General features: G+C 38.0%; 1 non-coding gene across 1 annotated transcript; it reads left to right on the plus strand.

The window, feature by feature from the left end:
- Positions 1-4,218: 4,218 nt before the first annotated feature.
- Positions 4,219-4,325, plus strand: LOC139886885 (small nucleolar RNA R71). Its single transcript, XR_011772746.1, has one exon. It is a non-coding gene; the product is annotated as a small nucleolar RNA R71 (small nucleolar RNA).
- The last annotated feature ends 4,399 nt before the right edge of the window (positions 4,326-8,724 follow it).

An 8,724-nucleotide genomic window follows, 5' to 3' on the forward strand; every position in this document is an offset into this window, starting at 1 on the left:
ATACGTTTTAAAGCTCGGTTGGTATTTTCAACTTGTCCACTTGTTTGTGGATGATATGAAGTGGAGATTTTATGAGTTACTCCATATCTTTTGAGAACTTTCTCAAGTTGATTATTACTAAAATGAGTACCCCGATCACTTATTAAAGCTTTCGGTGTTCCGAACCTTGCAAAAAGACGTTTTAAAAAATTGACTACAACTCGTGCATCGTTACTTGGGAGAGCTTGTGCTTCCGCCCATTTAGATACATAATCAATGGCAACGAGAATGTAGAGATTATTATGAGATTTTGGAAATGGACCCATAAAGTTAATACCCCAAATGTCAAATACTTCACATACTTGAATGACATTTTGTGGCATTTCATCACGTTGACTTATTTTTCCTGCCCTTTGACAAGCATCACAGGATTTGCAAAGAAGGTGTGCGTCTTTGAAAATGGTAGGCCAATAGAATCCAGCATCGTAAACTTTTCTTGCTGTTAGTTGAGGCCCATAATGCCCTCCTGTTGGTCCTGTGTGACAATGGTTTAAGATTTGACTAGCTTCATCTCCGAATACACATCGGCGTATTATTCCATCGGGACAACTTTTAAACAAATGTGGATCTTCCCAAAAATAGTTTTTTATATCACTAAAGAATTTCTTTCGTTTTTGATACGATAATCCTTTTTCAAGGAATCTACATACTAAATAGTTTGCATAGTCTGCAAACCATGGAATTTCATTATAATCTATCTTCAATAGATATTTATCAGGAAAGTTGTCTTGTATGGCCGATTCATTTAGAACTTCTAATTCGGGATATTCTAGACGAGAAAGATGATCAGCGGTGAGATTTTCTGCTCCCTTTTTATCTCGGATTTCAATATCAAACTCTTGTAAGAGTAAGATCTAACGGATTAATCTTGGTTTAGCATCTTGTTTCGAAAATAGGTATCTAAGAGCAGAATGGTCGGTATAGACCACCGTTTTTGCTAGAACGAGATATGAACGAAATTTTTCAAAAGCAAATACAATAGCAAGGAGTTCTTTTTCAGTAGTTATATAATTTGTTTGTGCTCCTTGTAACGTCTTACTAGCATAATATATAGGTTGAAATCGTTTTTCAATCCTTTGTCCTAAAACGGCTCCCATTGCAAAATCACTTGCATCGCACATAAGTTCAAACGGTAGATTCCAATTTGGAGTTATCATAATCGGCGCATTAGTGAGTTGTTCTTTAAGTATATTAAAAGATTTGATGTATTCATCTAAAAAGATGAATGGAGCATCCTTTTCTAGGAGTTTATTCAAAGGAGTGGCAATTTTAGAAAAATCATTTATGAAACGTCGGTAAAAACCGGCATGCCCTAGAAAACTCCTAACTCCTCTAACATTGGTGGGATGTGGAAGTTTACCAATTACATCTACTTTAGCTCTATCCACTTCAATTCCTTCATTTGAAATTTTATGACCAAGAACGATGCCTTCTTTAACCATGAAATGGCATTTCTCCCAATTAAGAACTAGATTTGATTGTTCGCATCTAATAAGCATTCGTTCAAGATTAACTAGACATGTTTCAAAAGTATCACCGAAGACTGAAAAGTCATCCATGAAAACTTCTATGCATTCTTCTATCATGTCGTGAAAGATCGCCATCATGCACCTTTGAAAGGTTGCAGGGGCATTGCAAAGTCCAAATGGCATGCGTTTGTAAGCAAAAGTACCATAAGGGCACGTGAATGTGGTTTTCTCTTGGTCCTCGGGTGCTATTGGAATTTGAAAATATCCGGAAAAACCATCAAGAAAACAATAGTAACTATTTCCGGCTAATCTTTCCAACATTTGATCAATAAAAGGTAAGGGAAAGTGATCTTTTCTGGTGGCGTCATTTAATTTTCTATAATCAATACAAACACGCCATCCTGTTACAGTCCTAGTAGGAATAAGCTCATTTTTCTCATTTGTGATGACAGTCATGCCACCCTTCTTAGGTACGCATTGAACTGGGCTTACCCATGGACTATCAGAGATTGGATAAATTAAACCTGCATCAAGTATCTTAATAATTTCTTTCTTAACAACATCTTGCATATTAGGATTTAGTCTTCGTTGGCGTTGCACATACGTTTTATGACCTTCTTCCATAAGGATTTTATGTGTGCAATACGAAGGGCTTATTCCTTTAATATCATGAATTTTCCATGCAATAGCTGGTTTATGAGCTTTTAGCACAGAAATGAGTTTAGATTTTTCATTTTCAGTGAGAGAAGACGATATTATTACAGGTAATTTAGATTCACCATGTAAATAAGCATATTCCAAATGGTTTGGAAGTGGCTTTAACTCTAATGTCGGTGGTTCTTCTATCGATGATTTATATTGATATCTGTCTTCTTCTTTTAGCATTTGAATTTCTTCTGTTGTTGGTTCATATCCATTAGCCATAAGTGTAGCTAACATTTCAGTTTCATCAATTGGTTCAGTTCCTTCTCCTAAAGAACATTCTCCTGTTCCTTGTAATTCTGAAAATTCTCCTAACAATTCTGCATGTGATTCTATAGTTTGAATACAATAACATGTATCATCTGCAGATTGCGGTTGTTGCATGGCTCTATCAACTGAAAAGGTAACACTCTCGTCCTCTATACTTAGGGTCAGTTTCTTACCAAACACGTCTATAATTGCTTTGGGCGTGTTTAAGAATGGTCTTCCTAATATGAGAGGTACTCGAGAATCTTCTTCCATGTCCAGAATAACAAAATCTACTGGAAATACTAAAGTACCAACTTTAACTAGCATGTTCTCCATTATCCCTCTAGGATATTTTACTGATCGATCGGCTAGTTGTATGCTTATTCTTGTTGGTTTCAATTCTCCAAGGTCTAGTTTAGTGTATAGTGAATACGGCATTAGATTTATACTAGTACCTAAGTCTGCCAATGCTTCTATTGAACTAAGACTACCCAGAAAATATGGAATTGTGAAACTTCCTGGATCAGATAATTTTTCTGGTATCTTATTCAACAGCACTGCAGAACAATTAGCATTCATAGTAACAGCCGAGAGTTCTTCCATTTTTTTTCTATTTGTGATCAGATCTTTCAGAAATTTAGCATATATAGGCATTCCTGATATCACATCAATGAAAGGTAGATTTACATTTATCTGTTTAAACATATCCAAGAATTTGGATTGCCCGGCTTCAAGTCTCTCTTTTCTCATTTTAATCGGGTAAGGAAGTGGTGGTTGGTATGGTTTAACATAAGGTTTAGCCTTAACTGTGTTATCTTCATTAACCTTTTCAACTACCGGTTCTTTTTCCTTATCTTGTTCAGATTGTGGTTCTTGTGGAGTAGGAATAGCATTATCAGAAATTACAGGTATTTCAGGTGGTTTAAGTGTGATACCACTTCTTGTGGTAATGGCTTTAGCTGTTTCATTCCGGGGGTTAGCATTAGTATTACTAGGTAGACTTCCTGGTTTTCTTTCACCTATCAACCTTGCTAGGTTGCTCACTTCTTGTTCTAGATTTTGAATAGAAGCTTGTTGATTTCAAAATGCTTGAGCATTTTGTTCATTGGTTTGTTTCTGAGATGTGAAAAATTGAGTTTGAGATTCAACTAGCTTCGACATCATGTCTTCTAAATTTGGCTTTTTATCATCGGTTTGTGGTGGTTTGTTTTGAAAAATAGGTCTTTGCTGGTTGTAAGTATTATTGGATACTTGTTGATTACTAGGACCTTGTTGGTTGTTGTATGGAACATTTCGGTTATAGTTCTGATTTTGATTGTAGATTGGTCTTGGCGGTTGATAATTATTCTGATAATTATTTCCAGGCCTTTGGTTTATGTATGAAACATTATCTCTTTGTTCCATTGTTAGTTCAATACTGAGACAATCTTTTGTCAAATTTGGTCCTCCACACTGCTCACAACTAATTCGTATTGAGTGAATATCTTTAGTCATCTTTTCCATTCGTGTTTCGACAGCATCTATCTTTGCGGAAATGGAATCTAAGTTATGGCTAGAATCGGCTCTAGCTGATTTAGATGATCTAACGATATCTTTTTCTTGGTGCCACTCATGTGAGTGGGAAGCAGTGTTATCAATAATTTTGTAAGCATCAGTTGCTGTTTTCTTCATAATGGAACCACCAGCTGCTATATCGATGTCTTTCCTTGTAGTGATGTCGCATCTTTGGTAGAATATTTGTACTATTTGACAAGTGTCTAAACCATGTTGCGGACATCCTCTTAATAACTTTTCAAATCTTGTCCACGCTTCATATAGAGTTTCATTTGGCTTTTGTGTGAACGTAACAATTTCTTCTTGAAGTCTCACAGCTTTAGATGCCGGAAATAATTGTTTAAGAAAATTTTCAACTAAAACATCCCATGTATCAATCGCCCCTTCAGGTAACGATTCTAACCAATCTTTGGCTTCTCCCTTTAAAGTCCAGGGAAAAAACATGAGATATATCTGTTCATCCTCCACTTCTCTGATTTTAAATAGAGTGCCTGTAGCGACCCGACCAAATCGTCATTGACGGCGTCGTCTACTTAGGTCCCGTTACGTGGTCATAAGTCTTTAAAACAACGTTTGACCAAAAGATATGTCGCCTTCATTTCAAAATAAAGATTGTTTCAAAGTTTACAAGAATTGTTCAACCAATAGTTAAGTTACAACGTTATAATACGAATGAAATCTAGGCGACACGGTTTAAGCAAAGTCAAAAGACGCTCCATGAAATGCACATATACTCGACATCCAATGCAAGTATCAAATAATGAGCGGAAGCATGTATCATGTATCGTTCAAGGACCTGAGAAAAACATAGAAATCTGTCAACGAAAACGTTGGTGAAATCATAGGTTTAAGTAAGTAAGTACAAGTGAACCACAAGATTTGCATCAATGAAGTAATAGTAATACATTCCAAAAGTTTGTTTCACGAGCACCCAATTATCAATGCTTAACATTTCCTTCCATTGAACCCCATCACTTAGTGCTAGAACATACACTGTTTCTCGAAAATATATTTCATTCGTAAACGGTAGCGAACCGTTTGAATGAGGGTTTGTCAAACCCATATGGATCCATACAACATAAGTTCTCGCTTACACCCGGCAAGTGTAACTAATGATAATCGAATTGAGGATTTTGTTCTAAACTCGTATGTAGAATGTTTGTTTTCCTGTACTTGTGTTCACTTAGTAAAAGAAATGTTTATGTTTTATCATCCCAAATGTAAGTTCAAAAAGAGTAAAAGTGGGACTATGATCTCACCTTGAGTGCACGTACGAAAAGTACTTCACAAAATAACGTGTGCGAAGGATAGTGCTAGTCTTGACCTAAACAAATAGGTCGTATCAATAACGGTAAACACGATAGGTCAAAGATGTTCAATTAGTCCTATGGCTCGTTACGACTCAATAATGTAGCATGTGAGTCAAGTTGTCATGTTTCATGCAAGGTACAAGTATAAAAACATGTTAGAACGATTGCACAATTATTTGGTTAAGTCTGATTAAAAGTCAACTTGGTCGGGTCAAAGTCAACAGAAAAGTCAACGGGGTCGGGTTGGATATCCGACAATTTTTCTAAGTTATATAATCATATATGAGCATGTTGGCCAAGTTTCATGTTAATCGGAGGTCCGTAGCATAGCAAACATTTTCACGTCAAATGACTAAAACGAACAGCCAGTTTTAGCACAATGGGACGGCGTCCCAAATAGCTAGACGGCGTCCCAAATTGAAGAGTGGGACGGCGTCCTAATTGGCTAGACGGCGTCCCAAATTGAAGAGTGGGACGGCGTCTTGAGTTTCTGGACGGCGTCCCAAATGCCTTCCAGGCCCTGTTTGCTGAATTTCTCAATTGCACGAACCAAAACACAAACCAACACATTTTACAAACCGCAAACAATTAGAACATGTATTTTATATCATCGGAAAGCTCTTTCGACAAGGAACGCAACTAAGCACTTTTCATTAAGCAAAAACATCATATACTATAACCGAAATCCCGTCAAGCGATCAATAGAGGTTTATTTTCAAGTTTCAAGTTTATCAATTTTAATTTAAGTTTCGGGAATCCAATTTATACATATGATATGCCGTTTTGAAGGTAATTAAGCATACAACACAACCTAACACTTACAACTAACATTCCATGTCATTCAAATCATTAAAAGTCCATTTTAAGTTCATGAAACCTTAATCTAAATTCACCAAATTTCATAATCAAGTTTAGGAGGTTTCATTAATCAAACTATACATCATAATGAAGCTAGTAACACTAGAAACACAATTAAAACATGATCTCTTAGCATCAAACAACATATGAACACTCAAATTTCAAGATTAAGCATGTCATCTTTCAATATGAACTAGTTACATCAAAATATCAAAAACGAGCATACAAATCACATAAACAAACTAGACTCGAGCCATAGACACTAATTAACAACCTTATAACTTAAAAATCTCAAGAACACAAGAATTAGTGATTTTAGAAAGTTACCCAAAATTGATGAAATCGGTATGGAAACGAAGAGGAGATCACGAGGAGTTCAAATATGCAATTTGTTTTGATCGAATCCTTCTTGAACGAATTTGGATGATGATTGAAGGTTTGAGGGTTTTGAGAGAAAAAGGTGAAGTATTATTTGGGAGGTGATAAAATGAATGGAGAGGAAAGAGTTGACTAGTTGACCTAGTCATCTCTTTCTCCATTTGGCAACTTTAGTCCCTCAACTTAGGAAACGGGTACGGGAATTACCTAAACGAGATAATTCAAACGCGTATTAACGAGATGTGTTATAAACATATAACGGAACTTAAATAGTTAAACGGAAAAGTGAATGGAAAAAGGCGGGATGTTACATTACCTACACCTTAAAAGAAATTTCGTCCCGAAATTTAAGTAGGCGTAGTAGTCGTTGTTTCTTCCTCGAGATCTTGCGTTTCCGAATTCACGAATAGATGAGGATACTTCCTTTGCATTTGATCTTGTCTTTCCCAAGTAAACTCGGGTCCCCTTTTGGCGTTCCAACGGACTTTAACAATCGGGATTCGGCTTTGTTTCAATGTCTTGATGGAGGTGTCCACAATTTCAACCGGTTCCTCCACGAAATGAAGTTTGTCATCAATGGTGAGCTCCTCGAGAGGAATGACGATATCGGGTTCGGCAAGACACTTTTTCAAGTTGGATACATGGAAAGTAGGATGAACGGAGCTCAATTGAGGCGGAAGATCTAAACGATAAGCAACGGTTCCAATACGCTCCAAGATTTCGAAAGGACCAATATACCGCGGATTTAGCTTCCCGCGTTTCCCAAAACGGATTACACCCTTCCAAGGTGCGACTTTTAACATTACTCGGTCACCGGCTTGAAATTCAAGATCGCTGCGTCGTTTGTCGGTATAGCTCTTTTGACGACTTCGGGCCGTCCTAAGCCTATCTCGAATTTGAATGATTTTCTCGGTGGTTTCGTGAATGAGTTCGGGTCCGGTGATTTGCACGTCGCCTACCTCGGCCCAACAAAGAGGTGAACGACATTTGCGGCCATATAGCGCTTCAAAAGGTGCGGCTTTAATACTCGCGTGATAACTATTGTTGTAAGAGAACTCGGCGAGAGGTAAGTGCTTGTCCCAAGCTTTTCCGAAATCAACCACGCAAGCTCGTAACATGTCCTCTAAGGTTTGAATTGTGCGTTCGCTTTGTCCATCGGTTTGAGGATGATATGCGGTGCTCATGTCTAAACGCGTTCCCAACGCTTCTTGCAATGTACGCCAAAATCTAGAAACGAAACGGCCATCTCGGTCGGAGATAATCGATAAAGGTACACCGTGTCGGGCTACGATCTCCTTAATGTAAAGTTGTGCAAGTTTCTCCATTTTGTCCGTTTCTTTCATGGCAAGGAAGTGTGCGGATTTGGTGAGACGGTCAACAATAACCCAAATGGTATCATAACCGCCCGTCGTTTTTGGTAGTTTGGTGATAAAATCCATCGTTATCCTTTCCCACTTCCATTGCGGGATCTCGGGTTGTCGAAGTAGTCCGGACGGTCTTTGGTGTTCAGCTTTGACTTTGGAACATGTCAAACACTTGGAAACATAAGTAGCTACGTCCCTTTTGATGTTCGGCCACCAATATAGCTGTTTAAGGTCGTGGTACATCTTATTGGCACCGGGGTGAATCGAGTATCGTGACTTATGGGCTTCATCTAAAATAAGGCTTCGTAGGTCCCCATAACTAGGCACCCAAATCCTTCCGGCGAAATATCGGAGTCCGGTTTCTTTAACTTCGAATCGAGAGGTGAGGACGTTCAAGTGTTCGAGAGAGATGTTTTCATCCTTGAGAGCCTCATCTTGGGCTACTCGAATTTGGCTATTAAGGTTTGTGTGGATGGTGATGTTTAAGGCTCGGACACGAAGAGGCACCACTCTTTCTTTTCGACTTAAGGCATCGGCTACTACATTTGCCTTCCCGGGATGGTAACGAAGCTCGCAATCGTAATCGTTTAAGGTTTCAATCCACCTTCGTTGTCTCATGTTTAGTTGCTTTTGATCGAAAATGTGTTGGAGGCTTTTGTGATCGGTGAAGATAGTACTCTTGGTTCCATAAAGATAGTGTCTCCACATTTTAAGTGCAAAGACAACGGCTCCGAGTTCGAGATCATGTGTCGTATAGTTTCGTTCATGAACTTTGAGTTGTCGAGAAGCATAAGCAATGAC

Source organism: Rutidosis leptorrhynchoides, chromosome 1, assembly GCF_046630445.1.
Source record: "Rutidosis leptorrhynchoides isolate AG116_Rl617_1_P2 chromosome 1, CSIRO_AGI_Rlap_v1, whole genome shotgun sequence".
Lineage (NCBI taxonomy): Eukaryota > Viridiplantae > Streptophyta > Magnoliopsida > Asterales > Asteraceae > Rutidosis > Rutidosis leptorrhynchoides.